This window comes from Anabrus simplex, chromosome 2 (genome assembly GCF_040414725.1).
Source record: "Anabrus simplex isolate iqAnaSimp1 chromosome 2, ASM4041472v1, whole genome shotgun sequence".
NCBI lineage: Eukaryota > Metazoa > Arthropoda > Insecta > Orthoptera > Tettigoniidae > Anabrus > Anabrus simplex.
This window is the reverse complement of record NC_090266.1, coordinates 1143030343-1143051457: the sequence shown is the minus strand read 5'-3', so window position 1 is coordinate 1143051457 and position 21115 is coordinate 1143030343. Positions and strand designations below refer to the sequence as shown.

General features: G+C 46.0%; 6 non-coding genes across 6 annotated transcripts; 3 read left to right on the top strand and 3 right to left on the bottom strand.

Annotated features, from left to right (window-relative positions):
• Positions 1-255: 255 nt before the first annotated feature.
• TRNAI-UAU (transfer RNA isoleucine (anticodon UAU)) lies at positions 256-345 on the bottom strand. Its single transcript is given in 2 exon segments — positions 256-291; positions 308-345. It is a non-coding gene; the product is annotated as a tRNA-Ile (tRNA).
• A 1378-nt stretch (positions 346-1723) lies between these two features.
• Positions 1724-1813, top strand: TRNAI-UAU (transfer RNA isoleucine (anticodon UAU)). Its single transcript is given in 2 exon segments — positions 1724-1761; positions 1778-1813. It is a non-coding gene; the product is annotated as a tRNA-Ile (tRNA).
• Positions 1814-6414: 4601 nt separating this feature from the next.
• TRNAI-UAU (transfer RNA isoleucine (anticodon UAU)) lies at positions 6415-6504 on the bottom strand. The gene is given in 2 exon segments: positions 6415-6450; positions 6467-6504. It is a non-coding gene; the product is annotated as a tRNA-Ile (tRNA).
• Positions 6505-10953: 4449 nt separating this feature from the next.
• Positions 10954-11043, top strand: TRNAI-UAU (transfer RNA isoleucine (anticodon UAU)). Its single transcript is given in 2 exon segments — positions 10954-10991; positions 11008-11043. It is a non-coding gene; the product is annotated as a tRNA-Ile (tRNA).
• A 5092-nt stretch (positions 11044-16135) lies between these two features.
• Positions 16136-16225, bottom strand: TRNAI-UAU (transfer RNA isoleucine (anticodon UAU)). The gene is given in 2 exon segments: positions 16136-16171; positions 16188-16225. It is a non-coding gene; the product is annotated as a tRNA-Ile (tRNA).
• Positions 16226-17613: 1388 nt separating this feature from the next.
• Positions 17614-17703, top strand: TRNAI-UAU (transfer RNA isoleucine (anticodon UAU)). Its single transcript is given in 2 exon segments — positions 17614-17651; positions 17668-17703. It is a non-coding gene; the product is annotated as a tRNA-Ile (tRNA).
• Positions 17704-21115: the final 3412 nt, after the last annotated feature.

The window sequence follows — 21115 nt, the reverse complement described above, 5'->3', positions numbered from 1 at the left end:
AAAGTTAATTTTTAATTTTCAAAAGTAAAAGTAACTTTGTAAAAGGTTTTCCGTACTGCACTGTAACTTGTGTGTCGAGTAAATCGTAAGTGGAGTGTCAAAATATCGATAGTATTTACCGGGTATCCCACAGGGGAGCCGTGGAAATAATGTAAATTATTCAAATAAATGGTTCAGTTATTAATATCTGAGTTTTGAAAGACGTATTTATGATCATCAGCTTTTCGCAGAGGGAAAAGTTTACTTTTTAAAACATTCCCCAGGTGAGGCTCGAACTCACAACCCCGGCATCTCTCGGCTACTGTCATATAAGTACCGTGCGCTAACCAATTGCGCCACTGGGGAACCTGCGCGTATTTAGTTACCATAAATATAATGGTCGAAACGCTCTCGGAAACGCATACCGCTGCTTTCCGACTAGTCAGCACCACTAACGTTATCCAGCGGCTCGCGGTTATAGCTACCTACAGCTATCGTCTGCTGGTGCTGGCTCCTATGACGTAATACTTGTATCAGGGATCTCGAAATTTGACTTGTATATGAAAAACGTGGTCCGCCTCTGTGGTGTAGTGGTTAGCGTGATTAGCTGCCAACCCCGGAGGCCCTGGTTCGATTCCCGGCTCTGCCAAAATTTGGAAAGTGGTACGAGGGCTGGAACGAGGTCCACGCAGCCTCGGTTGGTCAACTGAGTAGAGGTGGGTTCGATTCCCATCTCAGTCATCCCGGAAGTGGATTTCCGTGGTTTCCTACTTATCCTCCAGTCAAATGCCAGGATGGTACCTCACTTAAGGCCACGGCCGCTTCCTTCCCTCTTCCTTGCCCGGCCCTTCCAATCTTCCCATCCCCCACAAGGCCCCTGTTCACCATAGGAGGTGAGGCCGCCTGGGCGAAGCACTGGTCATTCTCTCCCCCGAACTGATGTCTGACGCTCCAGGACACTGAGGCGGGACCCGTCGCTAAGGTCGAGGGAAAAAACAACCCTCGATGGTAAACAGTTTACCAAGAAGAAGATATGAAATAGTATTGATTCTAAGTTTTTTTCTTCCTTAATCTGTTTACCCTCCAGGGTATGTTTTCCCTCGAACTCAGCGAGGGATCCCACCTCTACAGTGTCAAGGGCAGTGTCCTGCAGCTTCAGACGCTGGGTCGGCGTATACAACAGGGGAGGATGACCAGTACCTCGACAGGCAGCTTCACGTGCTATGCTGAACAGTGGACTTGCGGGGGGATGGGAAGATTGGACGGAACAGGCAAGGAAGGGGGAAAGAAGCGACCGTCGCCTTAAGTTAGGTACCATCCTGGCATTTGCCTGGAGGAGAAGTGGGAAACCACGGAAATCCACTTCCAGGATGAATGAGATGGAAATCGAACCCACCTATAATCAGTTGACCTACCGAGGCTGCGTGGACCCCGTTCCAGCCCTCGTACCACTTTTGAAATTTTGGCCGAGCCGTGAATCGAACCCGGGCCTCCGGGGGTGGCAGCTAATCACGCTAACCACTACACCACAGAGGCGGACACGTTTTCATATACAAGTTAAATTTCGAGATCCCTGATACAAGTATTATGTCATAGTAGCCAGCACCAGCAGACGAGAGCTGTCGGTATGTATAACCGCGAGCCGCTGGATGACGTTAGTGATGCTGACTCGTCGGAAGAATGCGGTATGCATTTTCGAGAGAGTTTCGGCTATTATGTTTGTGGTAACAAACCGCAAAAGCATTCCCCAGTGGCGCAATTGGTTAGCGCACGGTACTTATAAGACAGTAGCCGAGAGATGCCGGGGTTGTGAGTTCGAGCCTCACCTGGGGAATATTTTAAAAATGTAAACTCTTCCCTTTGCGAAAAGCTGATGATCATAAATATGTCTTTCAAAACTCAGATGTTAATAACGAACCATTTATTGGCATAACTTGCATTATTTCCACGGCTCCCCTGTGGGACTATTAGTCGTGAGATAAAGATAAGGCATGAAGGTGCCATTTTAGGCCAACAGTTAGACCAAGGCCACTTACACTCACATGTGATACCGGTACTGTCTGCAATTTTCAAGTACACACATTCCAAAATAACTTAGCTTACTGTACATATGTTATTTCTTGTTTAAAACAAACCCTGTTTCTTGCCTAACTTTGTTATGCACTCTTTTTTTTTTTGTTAGTGGCTTTACGTCGCACCGAAGCAGATAAGTCTTATGGCGACGATGGGATAGGAAAGGGCTAGGAATTGGAAGGAAGCGGCCGTGGCCTTATTTACGGCACAGCCCCAGCATTAGCCTGCTTTGAAAATGAGAAACCACGGAAAAAGATCTTCAGGGCTGCCGACAGTGGGGTTCGAACCCACTATCACCCAAATACCACCTCACAGCTGCGCGCCCCTAACCGCATGGCCATGTCGCCCGGTCTGTATCCTTTCGAAGGCACTGCAGCACCACGAAAACGAAGTAGAAATTTGCGAATGCTTCTGTCAAATGATTTCTTCTTTATGAGAAATGTTTGAACTAGAAATATCAAGTGTCCAGTATTATACGTGTTTGCCAACACAAATAACGTTCAATAACAAGTGTAGGAATGTAACACTAACGTGCACTCAATAAGAACTCTCCTCGTAAACTAAACGTTTATTCCGTACGCTAACCGCTAGCCATGCTTGCTGTGTTGCCTGACCGCGCACTCTATCCCAGTTCACCCGCACGGCAATACCGACTCCTGTATCATCCCTAGAAGCTGGTTAGAGCATTCTGACACACCCAGGGTATGTTTTATTAGTATAGGGTAACGCTGTAATATTAAGGGGGGAGCAAAACATGTAAAAGCCAGATGCATGATCCTTGTTGTTTACAGGACCTAACGTCCGGGTCATCGCACCCTGGCCAAAAGTGAAATTAAATTTTACATATGCGTTGAGAGATTTCGAAACGAATACGTGTAACACTTCCACCCATGTAACTAAAGGAACTCGATTATCCGTGCCAGGGGTCATCCGGAGAAGCGAAACTCCGGATAATCGAATTCAAAATTTCATGAACAATGTTATGAAGCCTCAAAGCTTGAAATCTAGCACGGTTTGAAGAAATTGCTCATTTTTCTTTGCTGGATAGTCTTAATTGTCCGCCTCTGGTGTAGTGGTTAGTGTGATTAGCTGCCACCCCCGGAGGCCCGGGTTCGATTTCCGGCTCTGCCACGAAATTTGAAAAGTGTTACGAGGGCTGGAACGGGGTCCACTCAGCCTCGGGAGGTCAACTGAGTAGTGGGGGGGGGGGGTCGATTCCCCCCTCAACCATCCATGAAGAGGTTTTCCGTGGTTTCCCACTTCTCCAGGCAAATGCCGGGATGGTACCTAACTTATGGCCACGGCCGCATCTTTTCCCTCTTAATTGTCTATCCCTTCCAAACATCCCTTCCCCCACAAGGCCCTTGTTTATCATAGCAGGTGAGGCAGCCTGGGCGAGTAACTGGTCATCCTCCCCAGTTGTATCCCCAGACCCAGAATCTGAAGCTCCAGGACACTGCCCTTGAGGCGGTACAGATGGGATCCCTCGCTGAGTACTAGGGAAAAACCGACCCTGGAGTGTAACCAGATAAAGAGAAGAACAAGACGAAGAAGAAGAAGAGGAAGAAGAAGAAGAAGAAGAAGATGCAGCAGAAGAAGAAGAAGGAATGAACCCCTTTTGAACAGACACTCTCCTGCGGTGAGGCCCTCCATCATAGTATCAGATATTTCATAAAAGGTATATTATAAAAGTTATTTGACAAATTTCTTTGGTAGTGTAACACCTTTCCTTAAGCTGCCAGTGCCTGTGAAGAATAGTGTGAAGGTGTCGCTGCTATGATCGGGTTGGTCGGAGGAAGCATAGGAATAGGCTTGGCAGCTCTCTTTCTTAAACTGTTTACCCTCCAGTGTAGGTTTTTCCCTCGGACGAAGCGAGGGATCCCCCTCTGACTCCTGGAGCGTGAGGCTTGGATGAGGATGATAAAACTGGGGAGGAGGGACAGTACGTCGCCCAGGCGGCCTCACCTGCTATGCTGAACAGAAGCCATGTGCGGTGATTGGAAGGGAAGAAGCGGCAGCGGACTTAAGTTAGGTACCATTCCGGCATTTGCCTGGAGGAGAATTGGGAAACCATGGAAAAGCACTTCGAGGATGGCTAAGGTGAGAATCGAACCCATCTCTACTCAGGTGGCCTCCCGAGGCTGAGAGGACGCCGTTCCAGCCCTCATACCACTTTTCAAATTTCGTGGCAGAGCGAGGAATCGAACCCGGGCCTCCGGGGTTGATAGCTAATCACACTAACCACTACACCACGGAGGCGGGGCTTGGCACCTAATATGTAAAATCATATCGTCGTTATTGATTAGATAACGTCGTATGTGACAAAAACCTAACTAGAACTTAAAAGCTCTTCAGTCTGTCGAACACAGAAAATGAAATCGCTTTTAGGGCCGGGAGTGTCCCAGGACGTGTTCGGCTCGCCGTTTACAGATCTTTTGATTTGACTCCTGTAGACGACCTTCGCGTCGTGATGAGGATGCAATGATGACGAAGAGGACACATACACCCAGCCAAATTATCCAATGGTGGTTAAAATTCCCGACCCTGCTGGAAATCGAACCCGCGGCCCCTATGACCAAAGGCCAGTACGCTAACCATTTAGCCATGGAGCCGGACACACAAGTTAAATAAAAATATTACACTCTAACATAGATATTGACGCATTCTATCAAAATATATAGCACAAATTGTAATTATTGTTTAAAGATCAGTGGTAGAGTGTCGGCCTCCGGATCATACCCGGCAGAGGTAGTCGCATTATTGAAGGGCGGATTAAAATCCATTGGACACTCCATGTCGTACGATGTCGGCATGTAAAAGATGTATGCTGACACATTTGGTGTTTACCCGATAAAATTCATTAAATCTTAGCCATAGTTTTATGAATATTTTCCGGGCCAGTTTTATTTTGCTCTTCGCGGGTTGAGCATGCGGGAGACATGTAACAGCAACTGATTGGTGCATCGAAATGACGATTTTCAGCATTTCCTATGATGGGTAGTTTTCCTATTCAGTAACAAGTGTCACTTCCACATCAGTTTTATAAATATTTTCCGGGCCATTTTGTTTTTGCCTACCCGGTATAAGTTTGCCCACCCTTTGCCCGATCAACTTCTAAAGCCTAGAGCTGTCGCTTAAGGAAAACAACACTGAAAATCTCATTCAAATAACTATCCACAACCAGTCTTCATCGCTCCTAAGCTCTTCTACAGGCTTCGCTAGTTGCTTTACGTCGCACCGACACAGATAGGTCTTATGGCGACGATGGGACGGAAAAGGCCTAGGAGTGGGAAGGGAGCAGCCGTGGCCTTAATTAAGGTACAGCCCCAGCATTTACGTGGTGTGAAAATGGGAAACCACGGAAAACCATATTCAGGGCTGCCGAGAGTGGGGTTCGAATCTACTATCTCCCGAATACTGGATACTGGCCGCACTTAAGCGACTGCAGGTATCGAGCTCGGTTTTCCATAATTGAAGGATACTCATCTCTGTTCGGTGCTTATTTACCTTCTTAAAGCTGTGTCAAATACGTATCAGTGGGTTCAAAATCCTTTCACTAATGGTGCTAATTCAGTAGGTACTAAAGAAGAGGACGAGGTGATAGAACTTTAATTTTTAATTTTCAAAAGTAAAAGTAACTTTGTGTCCGCCTCTGTGGTGTAGTGGTTAGCGTGATTAGCTGCCACCTCCGGAGGTCCGGGTTCGATTCCCGGCTCTGTCATGAAATTTGAAAAGTGGTACGAAGGCTGGAACGGGGTCTACTCAACCTCGGGAGGTCAACTGAGTAGAGGTGGGTTCGATTCCCACCTCAGCCATCCTGGAAGTGGTTTTCCGTGGTTTCCCAATTCTCCTCCAGGCGAATGCCGGGATGGTACCTAACTTAAGGCCACGGCCGCCTTCTTCCCTCTTCCTTGCCTATCCCTTCAAATCTTCCCATCCCTACACAAGGCCCCTGTTCAGCATAGCAGGTGAGGCCGCCTGGGCAAGGTACTGGTCATTCTCCCCAGTTGTATCCCCGACCAAGAGTCTGAAACTCCAGGACACTGCCCTTGAGGCGTTAGAGGTGGGATCCCTCGCTGAGTCCGCGGGAAAAGCCGAACCTGGAGGGTAAACAGATGATGATGATGATGATGAAAAGTAACTTTGTAAAAGGTTTTCCATACTGCACTGTAACTTGTGTGTCGAGTAAATCATAAGTGGAGTGTCAAAATAACGATAGTATTTACCGGGTATCCCACAGGGGAGCCGTGGAAATAATGTAAATTATTCAAATAAATGGTTCAGTTATTAATATCTGAGTTTTGAAAGACGTATTTATGATCATCAGCTTTTCGCAGAGGGAAAAGTTTACTTTTTAAAACATTCCCCAGGTGAGGCTCGAACTCACAACCCCGGCATCTCTCGGCTACTGTCATATAAGTACCGTGCGCTAACCAATTGCGCCACTGGGAACCTGCGTGTACTTTGTTATCATAAATATAATGGTCGAAACGCTCTCGGAAACGCATACCGCAGCTTTCCGACTAGTCAGCACCACTAACGTTATCCAGCGGCTCGCGGTTATTACTACCTACAGCCATCGTCTGCTGATGCTGGCTCCTATGACGTAATACTTGTATCAGGGATCTCGAAATTTGACTTGTATATGAAAACGTGGTCCGCCTCTGTGGTGTAGTGGTTAGCATGATTAGCTGCCAACCCCGGAGGCCCTGGTTCGATTCCCGGCTCTGCGAAAATTTGGAAAATGGTACGAGGGCTGGAACGAGCTCCACGCAGCCTCGTTAAGTCAACTGAGTAGAAGTCGTTTCGATTCCCATTTCAGTCATCCCGGAAGTGGATTTCCGTGGTTTCCCACTTATCCTCCAGGCAAATGCCAGGATGGTACCTCACTTAAGGCCACGGCCGCTTCTTTCCCTCTTCCTTGCTCATCCCTTCCAATCTTCCCATCCCCCACAAGGCCCCTGTTCTCCATAGGAGGTGAGGCCGCCTGGGCGAGGCACTGGTCATTCTCTCCAGTTGTATCCCCCGAACTGATGTCTGACGCTCCAGGACACTGAGGCGGGATCCGTCGCTAACGTCGAGGGAAAAAACAACCCTCGAGGGTAAACAGATTACCAAGAAGAAGATATGAAATCGTATTGATTCTAACTTTTCTTTCTTCCTTAATTTGTTTACCCTACAGGGTATGTTTTCCCTCGAACTCAGCGAGGGATCCCACCTCTACCGCCTCAAGGGCAGTGTCCTGGAGCTTCAGACGCTGGGTCGGCGTATACAACTGGGGAGGATGACCAGTACCTCGACAGGCAGCTTCACGTGCTATGCTGAACAGTGGACTTGCGGTGGGATGGGGAGATTGGACGGAACAGGCAAGGAAGAGGGAAAGAAGCGGCCGTCGCCTTAAGTTATGTACCATCCTGGCATTTGCCTGGAGGAGAAGTGGGAAACCACGGAAATCCACCTCCAGGATGAATGAGATGGAAATTGAACCCACCTATAATCAGTTGACCTACCGAGGCTGCGTGGACCCCGTTCCAGCCCTCGTACCACTTTTGAAATTTTGGCCGAGCCGTGAATCGAACCCGGGCCTCCGGGTGTGGCAGCTAATCACGCTAACCACTACACCACGGAGGCGGACACGTTTTTATATACAAGTTAAATTTCGAGATCCCTGATACAAGTATTATGTCATAGTAGCCAGCACCAGCAGACGAGAGCTGTAAGTATATAGTTATAATATAACCGCGAGCCGCTGGATGACGTTAGTGGTGCTGACTCGCCGGAAGGCTGCGGTATGCATTTTCGAGAGAGTTTCGGCTATTATGTTTGTGGTAACAAACAGCAACCGCATTGCCCAGTGGCGCAATTGGTTAGCGCACGGTACTTGTAAGACAGTAGCCGAGAGATGCCGCGGTTGTGAGTTCGAGCCTCACCTGGGGAATATTTTAAAAATGTAAACTCTTCCCTTTGCGAAAAGCTGATGATCATAAATATGTCTTTCAAAACTCAGATGTTAATAACGAACCATTTATTGGCATAATTTATATTATTTCCACGGCTCCCCTGTGGGTCTATTAGTCGTGAGATAAAGATAAGGCATGAAGGTGCCATTTTAGGCCAACAGTTATACCAAGGCCACTTACACTCACATGTGATACCGGTACTGTCTGCAGTTTTCAAGTACACACATTCAAAAATAACTTAGCTTACTGTACATATGTTATTTCTTGTTTAAAACAAACCCTGTTTCTTACCTTTGTTATGTATTCTTCTTTTTTTTTAGTGGCTTTACGTCGCAGCGACGCAGATATTTCTTATGGCGACGATGGGATAGGAAAGTTCTAGGAATTGGAAGGAAGCGGCCGTGGTCTTATTTAAGGCACAGCCTCAGCATTTGCGTGCTTTGAAAATGAGAAGCCACGGAAAAACATCTTCAGGGCTGCCGACAGTGGGGTTCGAACCCACTATCTCCCGAATACCAGCTCACAGCTGCGCGCCCCCAACCGCACGGCCATGTCGCCCGGTCTGTATTCTTTCGAAGGCACTCCAGCACCACGAGAACGAAGTAGAAATTTGCGAATGCTTCTGTCAAATGATTTCTTTTTATGAGAAATGTTTGAGTCCGCCTCTGTGGTGTAGTGGTTAGCGTGATTAGCTGCCACCCCCGGAGGCCCGGGTTTGATTCCCGGCTCTGCCACGAAATTTGAAAAGTGGTACGAGGGCTGGAACGGGGTCCACTCAGCCTCGGGAGGTCAACTGAGTAGAGGTGGGTTCGATTCCCACCTCAGCCATCCTGGAAGTGGTTTTCCGTGGTTTCCCACTTCTCCTCCAGGCGAATGCCGGGATGGTACCTAACTTAAGGCCACGGCCGCTTCCTTCCCTCTTCCTTGCCTATCCCTTCCAATCTTCCCATCCCTCCACAAGGCCCCAGTTCAGCATAGCAGGTGAGGCCGCCTGGGCGAGGTACTGGTCATACTCCCCAGTTGTATCGCCAGACCCAGAGTCTGAAGCTCCAGCACACTGCCCTTGAGATGGTAGAGATGGGATCCCTCACTGAGTACTATGGAAAAACCGACCTTGGAGGGTAACCAGATAAAGAGAAGAAGATGAAGAAGAAGAAGAAGAAGAAGAAGAAAAAGAAGAAGGAGGAGGAATGAACCCCTTTTGAACAGACACTCTACTGCGGTGAGGCTCTCCATCATAGTGTCAGATATTTCATAAAAGGTATATTATAAAAGTTATTTGACAAATTTCTTTGGTAGTGTAACACCTTTCCTTAAGCTGCCAGTGCCTGTGAAGAATAGTGTGCAGTTGTCGCTGCTATGATCGGGTTGGTCGGAGGAAGCATAGGAATAGGCTTGGCAGCTCTCTTTTTTAAACTGCTTACCCTCCATTGTAGGTTTTTCCCTCGGACTCAGCGAGGGATCCCCCTCTGACTCCTGGAGCGTGAGGCTTGGATGAGAATGATACAACTGGGGAGGAGGACCAGTACCTCGCTCATTCTTCCTCACCTGCTATGCTCTAACAGAAGCCATGTGCGGTGATTGGATGGGAAGGAAGCGGCAGCCGACTTATGTTAGGAACCATCCCGGCATTCGCCTGGAGGAGAAGTGGGAAACCACGGAAAACCACTTCCAGGATGGCTCTACTCAGTTGATTTCCCGAGGCTGAGTGGACCCCGTTCCAGCCCTCGTACCACTTTTCAAATTTCGTGGCAGAGCCGGGAATCGAACCCGGACCTCCGGGGGTGGCAGCTAATCACGCTAACCACTACACCACAGAGGCGGACCATAGCCAACATTTAATAAACTTATTCCTCGATAGTTACTGCAAAAACTTCGATTTCCTTTCTTGAAAAGTGACATGGCCGCCTCTGTGGTGTAGTGGTTAGCGTGATTAGCTGCCACCCCCGGAGGTCCGGGTTCGATTCCCGGCTCTGCCACGAAATTTGAAAAGTGGTACGAGGGCTGGAACGGGGTCCACTCAGCCTCGGGAGGTCAACTGAGTAGAGGCGGGTTCGATTCCCACCTCAGCCTTCCTCGAAGTGGTTTTCCGTGGTTTTCCCTCTTCACCTCCAGGCAAATGGCGGGATGGTACCTATCTTAAGGCCACGGCCGCTTCCTTCCCTCATCCTTGCCTATCCCTTCCAATCTTCCCATCCCCCTACTAGGCCCATGTTCACTATAGCAGGTGAGGCCGCCTTGGCGAGGTACTGGTCATACTCCCCAGTTGTATCCCCCGACCAAGCGTGTGAAGGTCCAGGACACTGCCCTTGAGGCGGTAGAGGTGGGATCCCTCGCTCAGTCCGAGGGAAAAGCCGAACCTGGAGGGTAAACAGATGATGATGATGATGATGAAAAGTGACATTATTTTAGCTTTTCTCCATTCTTCGGGTATATTTCTTCTTTTCCAACAAAGATTAATTAAATGTAACATTCTAAATTTAAGAATGATCCCACCATATTTGAACAACTCCATATTTATGTTGTCTAACCCTGGTGCTTTTCTATTTTTGAAAGATTTCAGAACAGGGTGACTGAGATGGAAATCGAACCCACCTCTACTCAGTTGATCTACCGAGGCTGCGTGGACCCCGTTCCAGCCCTCGTACCACTTTTCAAATTTTGGCCGAACCGGGAATCGAACCCGGGCCTCTGGGGGTGGCATCTAATCACGGTAACCACTACACCACAGAGGCGGACACTTTTTCATATACAAGTCAAATTTCGAGATCCCTGATACAAGTATTATGTCATAGGAGCCAGCACCAGCAGACGATAGCTGTAGGTAGTTATAACCGCGAGCCGCTGGATGACGTTAGTGGTGCTGACTTGTGAAAAGCTGCGGTATGCATTTTCGAGGGAGTTCGGCTATTATGTTTGTGGTAACAAACACCAAACGGACTCCCCAGTGGCGCAATTGGTTAGCGCACGGTACTTATAAGACAGTAGCCGAGAGATGCCGGGGTTGTGAGTTCGAGCCTCACCTGGGGAATATTTTAAAAATGTAAACTCTTCCCTTTGCGAAAAGCTGATGATCATAAATATGTCTTTCAAAACTCAGATATCAATAACGTTGCCTACGCTATAATACAAGGCCCTGAAATGCACTAATGAAAACGGGTGCCAGCTTAGTTCACCGTTCAGCCACTAGGATCGCGCTGTTGCCCCCTTGTGTTCGCATGGCCGTGTATGTCTATAAGTAAATTATATCCTAAATAAAGAGAGCTGAATTCTGTAGGCGTCTACATTTTTAAAACTTTCCTACTCAGGGGCTTCTTATCGAGTTTCAAAACTTTCTCACTTCTACTTGAGTGGCTCGAAGCAGTGTTGTCTAATAGAGGTCTCAGAAATTTTTGGAGTAGAAAAAGAGGTAGTTTGTCGTCTTTACACTCTCTACACTTAATTTCACTGATGAACCTGGTTTTCAGAAGAAACGTACACATTTTTAGTAACTGTCGTCGGGGTAAATACTGCACAGCAGAGGTAACAAATTCCGTCATGCACTGCAGAAGAGCCACAAACGATGATTTCGGGTATCTGAGGGCTCCTCGATCTTGAAAGCGAATAAGACACAATGTTGGACTTCACTGGCTGGAGAAGTGATATGTTCTAAACAGTCTTCACAGTCTGTTTGTTCTTCTGCCACACGCACTAAGTATCCTGCTACCATAGCTAGAGAAATACCAGGTATTGTGGCTGTTGAATCTGAAACAAATTAATCATATGTATGTACTAGCGAACACTTAAATAAAAAAGTATTGTTCACACAGATCTGATGTAATTTACCTTGCAACGGTTTTGCAATGATAGACATTACGTGTTCAGGAAGCTGCGGAATTTGCACATCATCGCGACTTTCATTCCTTCTATGTCTTTCATCCATCTGGCACATTCTTGGTTGTAGTAAACTGGTTCGTACATTGCGGATCTTATTTTCATCCCTCAGCTCAACATTGCCATGTTTTGATGCCGCAATAATTCTTGTATGAAGCCTTGTTTCGATTGCTTTAAGGCATAACCTTGCGTCCATTGTCAATGTATCCCGCTTTGCGTCGTAGGTGGCTAAAGGAAAGCTCGATATCATAGCTTGTTAGATTCCTCGTCAAGACATAATGAAAATTTATACTTATGAGGTATTTTACGCAGGCCACAGTGGATTGGGTAGTCAAGACCAACGCCTGATACGTTTCCCTCGTGAATCTTTTCTCTTTCTCTGGATGCATTTGAATGTTCTTGATATATGACAGGAAATCATTTATTAACCAACTGAGGCGTTCATCTTCAATGCTGAAAAATGCCAGTTTGTTCTAATTCCTGGAATATGACCCATACGAGGTGTTGCAGACATCATGGGCATCGAACCACTTCATAAAATGCTCCATGAAAGAAATTGTTTCTTTTAAACTGTTCCTGTCTTTAATGCTCTCGGGAAAAAAATCACTCCATACCCTTCAAACCAGCGATTGTTTCAGGGGAAAATACAATTTTGGCTCTTGCTACATTCATTTTCTCCAAATTTGTAGGGTAAACTACTTTTCTGGTTAGTTTCCTCACCGGCTTCATAATTGAAGATTTCTGGAGTTTGAAAAGACCTCTCAAATGATCGCCGGTCACGATAGCATTGTTTACAAAAAAAGTCTCGTGACAAATGTTGGGATCGCACGTTTTTTATGAAGTGACTGGGATCGAAACTTAGGAACAGAGGCCTAGTTTTATCAGCTGGATGTTGTATCTCATGCGTAATGCTTCCTCCACATAATATTTCGCACATCCAAACATTTACCTGAGAATTGTCGGTAACAATTCTGATCACTCTGAAACCACACTCTTCAACAGCATTTAACGCATCCAAGGTTAATTTTGCAAGTTGTGAGCCTGTAATGGATGAAGTGATATAGAAAGACACCGGTATTCTGTAATATGTAGAGTCCCTTGAACAAAATGCAGAGTAGTTTATTGGCTAACCTATCTTCGATTCCAAGAGCGTCAATGTCAATGTCATTCAGTCCAATAAACATATCTAATTTCCTGTCATACATAAGTTTCGGCTTTATGGACATTTCATCTATTATAAGGGAACCAACCTTTTCGTTATCGTTCACTAACGACAGTTTTTCTACCAGTAATCGGGCTTTAGTTAGCGAAGTTATGCCGGTCTCCCCTTTTGAGTATCCAACATACGATTTCAACGTTCTTGGATGAGGAAGATGTAAAATATCGAGTGTTCTGAGAAGCCGATAACCAGTTGGCGACCTTGAAGATAATAGCACACAAATTTTAACTGTAGTCTCCTGGTATTTACATTTCTTTCTTCCAAAGCTCTGAAGTTGTTCTAACAAAAAGTTTGCTTTCATATTACCTCCCTCAGCTTCCTTCTGAATTTTAGAAACTCGACTTGCAAGATTTCCGGGATCCTTCTTTACCTTACTAAGTTCTGTTTCCAAGTCACGAATTTTTACGCGCAACTTCTTAATAATTGTCACGTGCTTTCTATTTCTTCTGATTTCCTTCCTTAATTTCCTGGTAATGTATTTTGGTATTGTTGATTTTAGGACGGGAGAAAACTGTGTACCTACTGTTGTGGTGCCTACATTTATCAGGTCAGATTCTCCAGTATTATCAGGCACAGGAGAATCCGATTGTTCCACACATTTTCTCTTATTTCTTATATACTCATTTTCACTGTCCGTTTTTTCAAGGTGTCTTTTCTTAGGAGCTTTCCTACATTTTTAAAGTGACTTGTTTGTGTTTGGGGAACTCTGTAAAAACTGAAGGGACTTAATTAGGCAGGAGCGTCTTTTTAGATGTACTTATACTAAAGTCTTCTTCTCAGAAGTGTTTACTGCATACCCTCGATTTTTCTGTAGGAACCCAGAGAGATCCCGGCTTGTCTCCTCTGCGAGATATAGCAACAAGCAACCATATGAAATTCCACTACCTTTAATTTGTCGTGAATGACAATAAGCAACACAGCAATAAACCATGATTGAACCGGCGAGTGCTTATTATCACAAGAATACGCACATTCACAACCAACTCTATACACACGTTTAAAGACGCGAACCTGGTAAACTGGGGGCAAGGTAGCGATCCTAGCGGCCCGCCAATGAACTGCAGTGTGACCACTTCTATAGCGTTTTTCGGGCCCTATTTCCAGGCCTTGTATTATAGCGTAGGCAACGATCAATAACGAACCATTTATTGGCATAATTTTCATTATTTCCACGGCCGCTTCCTTCTCTCTTCCTCGCCCATCCCTTCCAATCTTCCGATCCCCCACAAGGCCCCTGTTCAGCATAGGAGGCTAAGGTGAGAATCGAACCCACCTCTACTCAGTTGACCTCCCGAGGCTGAGAGGACGCTGTTCCAGCCCTCATACCACTTTTCAAATTTCGTGGCAGAGCGAGGAATCGAACCCGGGCCTCCGGGGTTGATAGCTAATCACACTAACCACTACACCACGGAGGCGGGGCTTGGCACCTAATATGTAAAATCATATCGTCGTTATTGATTAGATAACGTCGTATGTGACAAAAACCTAACTAGAACTTAAAAGCTCTTCAGTCTGTCGAACACAGAAAATGAAATCGCTTTTAGTGCCGGGAGTGTCCCAGGACGTGTTCGGCTCGCCGTTTACAGGTCTTTTGATTTGACTCCTGTAGGCGACCTGCGCGTCGTGATGAGGATGCAATGATGATGAAGAGGACACATACACCCAGCCAAATTATCCAATGGTGGTTAAAATTCCCGACCCTGCTGGAAATCGAACCCGCGGCCCCTATGACCAAAGGCCGGTACGCTAACCATTTAGCCATGGAGCCGGACACACAAGTTAAATTAAAAATATTACACTCTAACATAGATATTGACGCATTCTATCAAAATATTTTGCACAAATTGTAATTATTGCTTAAAGATCTGTGGTAGAGTGTCGGCCTCCGGATCAAACCCGGCAGAGGTAGTCGCATTATTGAAGGGCGGATTAAAATCCATTGGACACTCGATGTCGTACGATGTCGGTATGTAAAAGATCTCTGCTGACACATTTGGTGTTTACCCGATAAAATCCATTAAATCCATTAAATCTTAGCCATAGTTTTATAAATATTTTCCGGGCCAGTTTTATTTTGCTCTTTGCGTGATGAGCATGCGGGAGACATGTGACAGCAACTGATTGGTGCATCGAAATGACGATTTTCGGCATTTCCTATGATGGGTAGTTTGCCTATTCAGTAACAAGGGTCTCTTCCGCGTCAGTTTTATAAATATTTTCCGGGCCATATTTTTTTTTTTTTTGCCTACCCGGTATAAGTTTGCCCACCCTTTGCCCGATCAACTTCTAAAGCCTAGAGCTGTCGCTTAAGGAAAACAGCACTGAAAATCTCATTCAAATAACTATCCACAACCAGTCTTCATCGCTCCTAAGCTCTTCTACAGGCTTCGCTAGTTGCTTTACGTCGCACCGACACAGATAGGTCTTATGGCGACGATGGGACGGAAAATGCCTAGGAGTGGGAAGGGAGCGGCCGTGGCCTTAATTAAGGCACAGCCCCAGCATTTACGTGGTGTGAAAATGGGAAACCACGGAAAACCATATTCAGGGCTGCCGAGAGTGGGGTTCGAATCTACTATCTCCCGAATACGGGATACTGGCCGCACTTAAGCGACTGCAGGTATCGAGCTCGGTTTTCCATAATTGAAGGATACTCATCTCTGTTCAGTGCTTATTTACCTTCCGAAAACTGTGTCAAATACGTATCAGTGGGTTCAAAATCCTTTCACTAATTGTGCTAATTCAGTAGGTACTAAAGAAGAGGACGAGGTGATAGAAAGTTAATTTTTAATTTTCAAAAGTAAAAGTAACTTTGTAAAAGGTTTTCCGTACTGCAGTGTAACTTGTGTGTCGAGTAAATCGTAAGTGGAGTGTCAAAATATCGATAGTATTTACCGGGTATCCCACAGGGGAGCCGTGGAAATAAGGTAAATTATTCAAATAAATGGTTCAGTTATTAATATCTGAGTTTTGAAAGACGTATTTATGATCATCAGCTTTTCGCAGAGGGAAAAGTTTACTTTTTAAAACATTCCCCAGGTGAGGCTCGAACTCACAACCCCGGCATCTCTCGGCTACTGTCATATAAGTACCGTGCGCTAACCAATTGCGCCACTGGGGAACCTGCGTGTAGATTGTTACCATAAATATAATGGTCGAAACGCTCTCGGAAACGCATACCGCTGCTTTCCGACTAGTCAGCACCACTAACGTTATCCAGCGGCTCGCGGTTATAGCTACCTACAGCTATCGTCTGCTGGTGCTGGCTCCTATGACGTAATACTTGTATCAGGGATCTCGAAATTTGACTTGTATATGTAAAACGTGGTCCGCCTCTGTGGTGTAGTGGTTAGCGTGATTAGCTGCCAACCCCGGAGGCCCTGGTTCGATTCCCGGCTCTGCCAAAATTTGGAAAGTGGTACGAGGGCTGGAACGAGGTTCACGCAGCCTCGGTAGGTCAACTGAGTAGACGTGGGTTCGATTCCCATCTCAGTCATCCCGGAAGTGGATTTCCGTGGTTTCCCTCTTATCCTCCAGTCAAATGCCAGGATGGTACCTCACTTAAGGCCACGGCCGCTTCCTTCCCTCTTCCTTGCCCGGCCCTTCCAATCTTCCCATCCCCCACAAGGCCCCTGTTCACCATAGGAGGTGAGGCCGCCTGGGCGAAGCACTGGTCATTCTCTCCCCCGAACTGATGTCTGACGCTCCAGGACACTGAGGCGGGATCCGTCGCTAAGGTCGAGGGAAAAAACAACCCTCGAGGGTAAACAGTTTACCAAGAAGAAGATATGAAATAGTATTGATTCTAAGTTTTTTTTCTTCCTTAATCTGTTTACCCTCCAGGGTATGTTTTCCCTCGAACTCAGCGAGGGATCCCACCTCTACCGCCTCGAGGGCAGTGTCCTGGAGCTTCAGACGCTGGGTCGGCGTATACAACAGGGGAGGATGACCAGTACCTCGACAGGCAGCTTCACGTGCTATGCTGAACAGTGGACTTGCGGGGGGATGGGAAGATTGGACGGAACAGGCAAGGAAGGGGAAAAGAAGCGACCGTCGCCTTAAGTTAGGTACCATCCTGGCATTTGCCTGGAGGAGAAGTGGGAAACCACGGAAATCCACTTCCAGGATGAATGAGATGGAAATCGAACCCACCTATAATCAGTTGACCTACCGAGGCTGCGTGGACCCCGTTCCAGCCCTCGTACCACTTTTCAAATTTTGGCCGAGCCGTGAATCGAACCCAAGCCTCCGGGGGTGGCAGCTAATCACGCTAACCACTACACCACAGAGGCGGACACGTTTTCATATACAAGTTAAATTTCGAGATCCCTGATACAAGTATTATGTCATAGTAGCCAGCACCAGCAGACGAGAGCTGTAAGTATATAGTTATAATATAACCGCGAGCCGCTGGATGACGTTAGTGGTGCTGACTCGTCGGAAGAATGCGGTATGCATTTTCGAGAGAGTTTCGGCTATTATGTTTGTGGTAACAAACCGCAACCGCATTCCCCAGTGGCGCAATTGGTTAGCGCACGGTACTTATAAGACAGTAGCCGAGAGATGCCGGGGTTGTGAGTTCGAGCCTCACCTGGGGAATATTTTAAAAATGTAAACTCTTCCCTTTGCGAAAAGCTGATGATCATAAATGTTACCGTGTTTTAGCGGTAGGTAGAGGTGAAAGAAGGTGCGGGCGTGAACGGGTCTCAAACTACGGAATCAAAGTTAATGTAAAATTTAACAAGGTTATATTTTCTTTCCAAAATTCAGAAATAACAAGAATGGCAGGTACGGAGTAGCAAGACCACAAGGTACAATTACAGTATTTACAGGATTTGGGCTTCGAGCCCTGAAAACACAATTCTTGAGCAACTAGCCCAACTTTACGATATACAAATTTCAACAACGGGGCGGAAGACCCCAATCAAAACCTGGAGCACTTGCTCCACAGTAAAGCCTCCTCGAGGCATACAACACTCAGTTTTCAAAAAAAAGAGCCACTCGCTCTCTACTGTAAGCCTCTCCCAGGCCACACCAAACTCCACCTTCAAGCTGTCCTCAACGGACATAAACACAGGGGTAAAATACCCAATCTACTGAGGCCTATTAAGTGAGAAAAGGTTAATTATATGGCCTCTAAAATACCAACTTGAAAGGAGGCTCTCCGCACTCCTAATACACTTTATTTAAAACCTACTTGGCGCTAGGCCTTTAAAGCAAGGGCTAATCCCATACTACAGAGGTGACTTCAGAAAAGAACAATTTACATTATATTAACGAAGAATAGGTTGAGAAAAATAAGTTCACCTCAAAACAATATGATTGGGAGCTCGAGAGGGTTAAGCACTCTCTATCCCGATATGCAGTTTAAAAGATGAAATAGATACAAGTTTCTTTACATTTTAAGGAAGGTTACATAATGGAAAAAACTTCGGACCCGCCCCGAGAGTTAAACTGCTGAGCAAGCAAGAAAAGAAGGAATTAATCGGCCATTACCTGGTTGTTGACTGTCGCCGAAGGAAGAGGCGCTTCCCGCCCCCTGCTATGTACTTTACACACTGAAAGATGGAACAGAAGTGGCGCAGAGACCCAAAAATCAGCAGTTTATATACTCTCGCGGAAGGTTCTAGGCGTTAGGGGAATGAAAACACCCGCCCACAATCACTTTATTGGGTAGGATACAGCAACATATTCAAGTTGGGGGAAGATACCTCGGATTGGTCAGAAATAAATTGAAGAAATTCGGGATTGGATACATACAAAACAAGGGGAAAGAAAGGGTTAATATTGCCAACTTAACTAATGACTGAAAGAAATTTAGCAAAGAACAAACTTTTGAAATTACATTTTCTCCAAAAAAAAAAAAAAAAAAACCAGTTCTTTCACTTCCCACCAGGGTGCACTATTGTTGATCTTCAGTAGTGTCCTCTAGAAGAGAAAGTTCACACTTCTTACTTCAAGCAAAACAAAAACACATCAAAAATGACACAGTTCTAAAACTCCAAAATTTCCAGGTAGTGACATCTTCTGAGAAGGTAGAAAATTAATACCGTCAATAAAGTTCAGACTTCCTCCAGCAGAGGAGTTTCATTTGGCGCACATTTTAAATTAGCGGCGTGGAGGTGTACCGCCCGGTACAGACCTCCCCCCCCAAAAGTTCCTCCAGGGGTGACATATGAAATTTGTTTGAAAACCCGGTCCAAGTTTTGATGTAGATATGGAGATTAATTGCCGAAAAATTTATAAGATTTTCTTAATGTGGTTTGATTCAGTTTCAAAATTTTGTTGTTGCAGGTGAAGTAAAGTCTTTATGGTAGTAGAAGTGGAATTCAGAAGATAAACTTTTAATACTTGAAAGTGAAGAAAAATTTTGCAATGTCCACCAAATATTGCTGTTGAATTCCCAAGTGTAGTCATTGCTTATAGTAACTGTTCATGTAGTTGATGTTGATTAAGTTGGATGGCCAGACCGGCCGTTGCAGCTTGCGTCCAAAGGAGGCCGCTCGGACCCCTCAAGTACCCTGAGATACCGCTCGCCCGCACTATGAGGGGAGCAGTGGTGTTGAAACACGCCGCGCCCGCGGTGAAGATATACAGGCTGCGGGCAAGTAGCAGGTCGTGCGCCGCACATCAGCCTTGGCCGGGAGGAGAGCTCCGGCTCGCCGTGCGCATGTCGTCCTCGCTGGGGTCGAGGGGGCCCGTCCTCAAACCCAGTCGCGGCATAGCGCCGCGCGGCTGCGGGGGCACTGAAACATTAAAGCTAGGCGGCAGAATATTGTTGGACCATCATCTTTTTTTGAGGGCACAGGCTAGGTGGAGAGGTTGAAGGGCCAGCGGCGTGCAGATATCCATGGCATTTAATAGAAGCAAGCCACAGTGTGTATAGCAGGAGACGGGAGCGTGGTAATGGCCGTGGTAAGGACAGAATGGCAGTTTAACGGTGCGGGGAGGGTTTACAAAAATGCTTAAATATGAAACTAAATTTATAGAAGGGGCAGAATGCCTTAAAAGTGAAACTCAAAAAATATAACCTTCATATTCCTTTCGAAATAATATGAAGCAAGTTAACACAAACATTTACACTGGTTTCACCTGTGACAGGTGAACCCTAAATATCCTCTCGGTGGCTGGATTACTTAATAACATCGTAACCGGCGTAAGAAAATAGAGAATGTTACAAGGCCCATGAAATCTGGGGGCAAGCTTGCCCGCGGGAACAAAGTTCTTGACCATAACTTGGTCACCTACCTTCAAAGGGGTGGGTCTCCGTCCACGATCATACCTTTCCCTAACCTTTTCATGAGAGACTTTAAGATTGGCTTTAGCCTTCTTCCAAAGATCTTTGATGTTGTCCGGATCTATTGTCTCGGGTAGAATGTCACTCAGAGACCAGAGGTTAGAGAGCGGCGTGTTGGGAACAAACTTGAACATCAACGAGGCTGGAGTAAACTTATGTGATTCATGAACCGCCGAACTCAAAGCAAAAGCTAACCAATGCAGGGATGTATCCCACCTGGAATGATCTTCATGATGATAGGCAATAAGCGCGGACCTGAGATTACGATTAACCCGTTCAGCCAGAGATGGTTGAGGGTAATAAACAGAAGTAGTTACATGAGAGATGGACAAGTCAAAGCAGAATTTACGAAATAAATTAGATGTAAAAGCCTTAGCATTGTCAGATACAATATATTGGCACGGACCAAAAGAAGCAAAAATAGAATTTAAGCAAGTAATGGTGGACTGAGCGGTAGCCAGCTTAGTCGGAAATAACCAGGAAAATCTTGTAAAACCATCTACACATACAAAGATGAATTTGTTGGCATGTCCCTTCGACTGGGGGAAGGGTCCTACATAATCGATATACAGGCGTTCCATGGGGCGCGACGCTTGATGCGAAGACAGAAGGCCTACCTTGGTGGACATGGTGGGTTTACTAAGCAAACAAGATTTACAAGCTTTTACGAGTTCACGGATTTCACCGTCCATACCTTTCCAAATGAACCTTTCA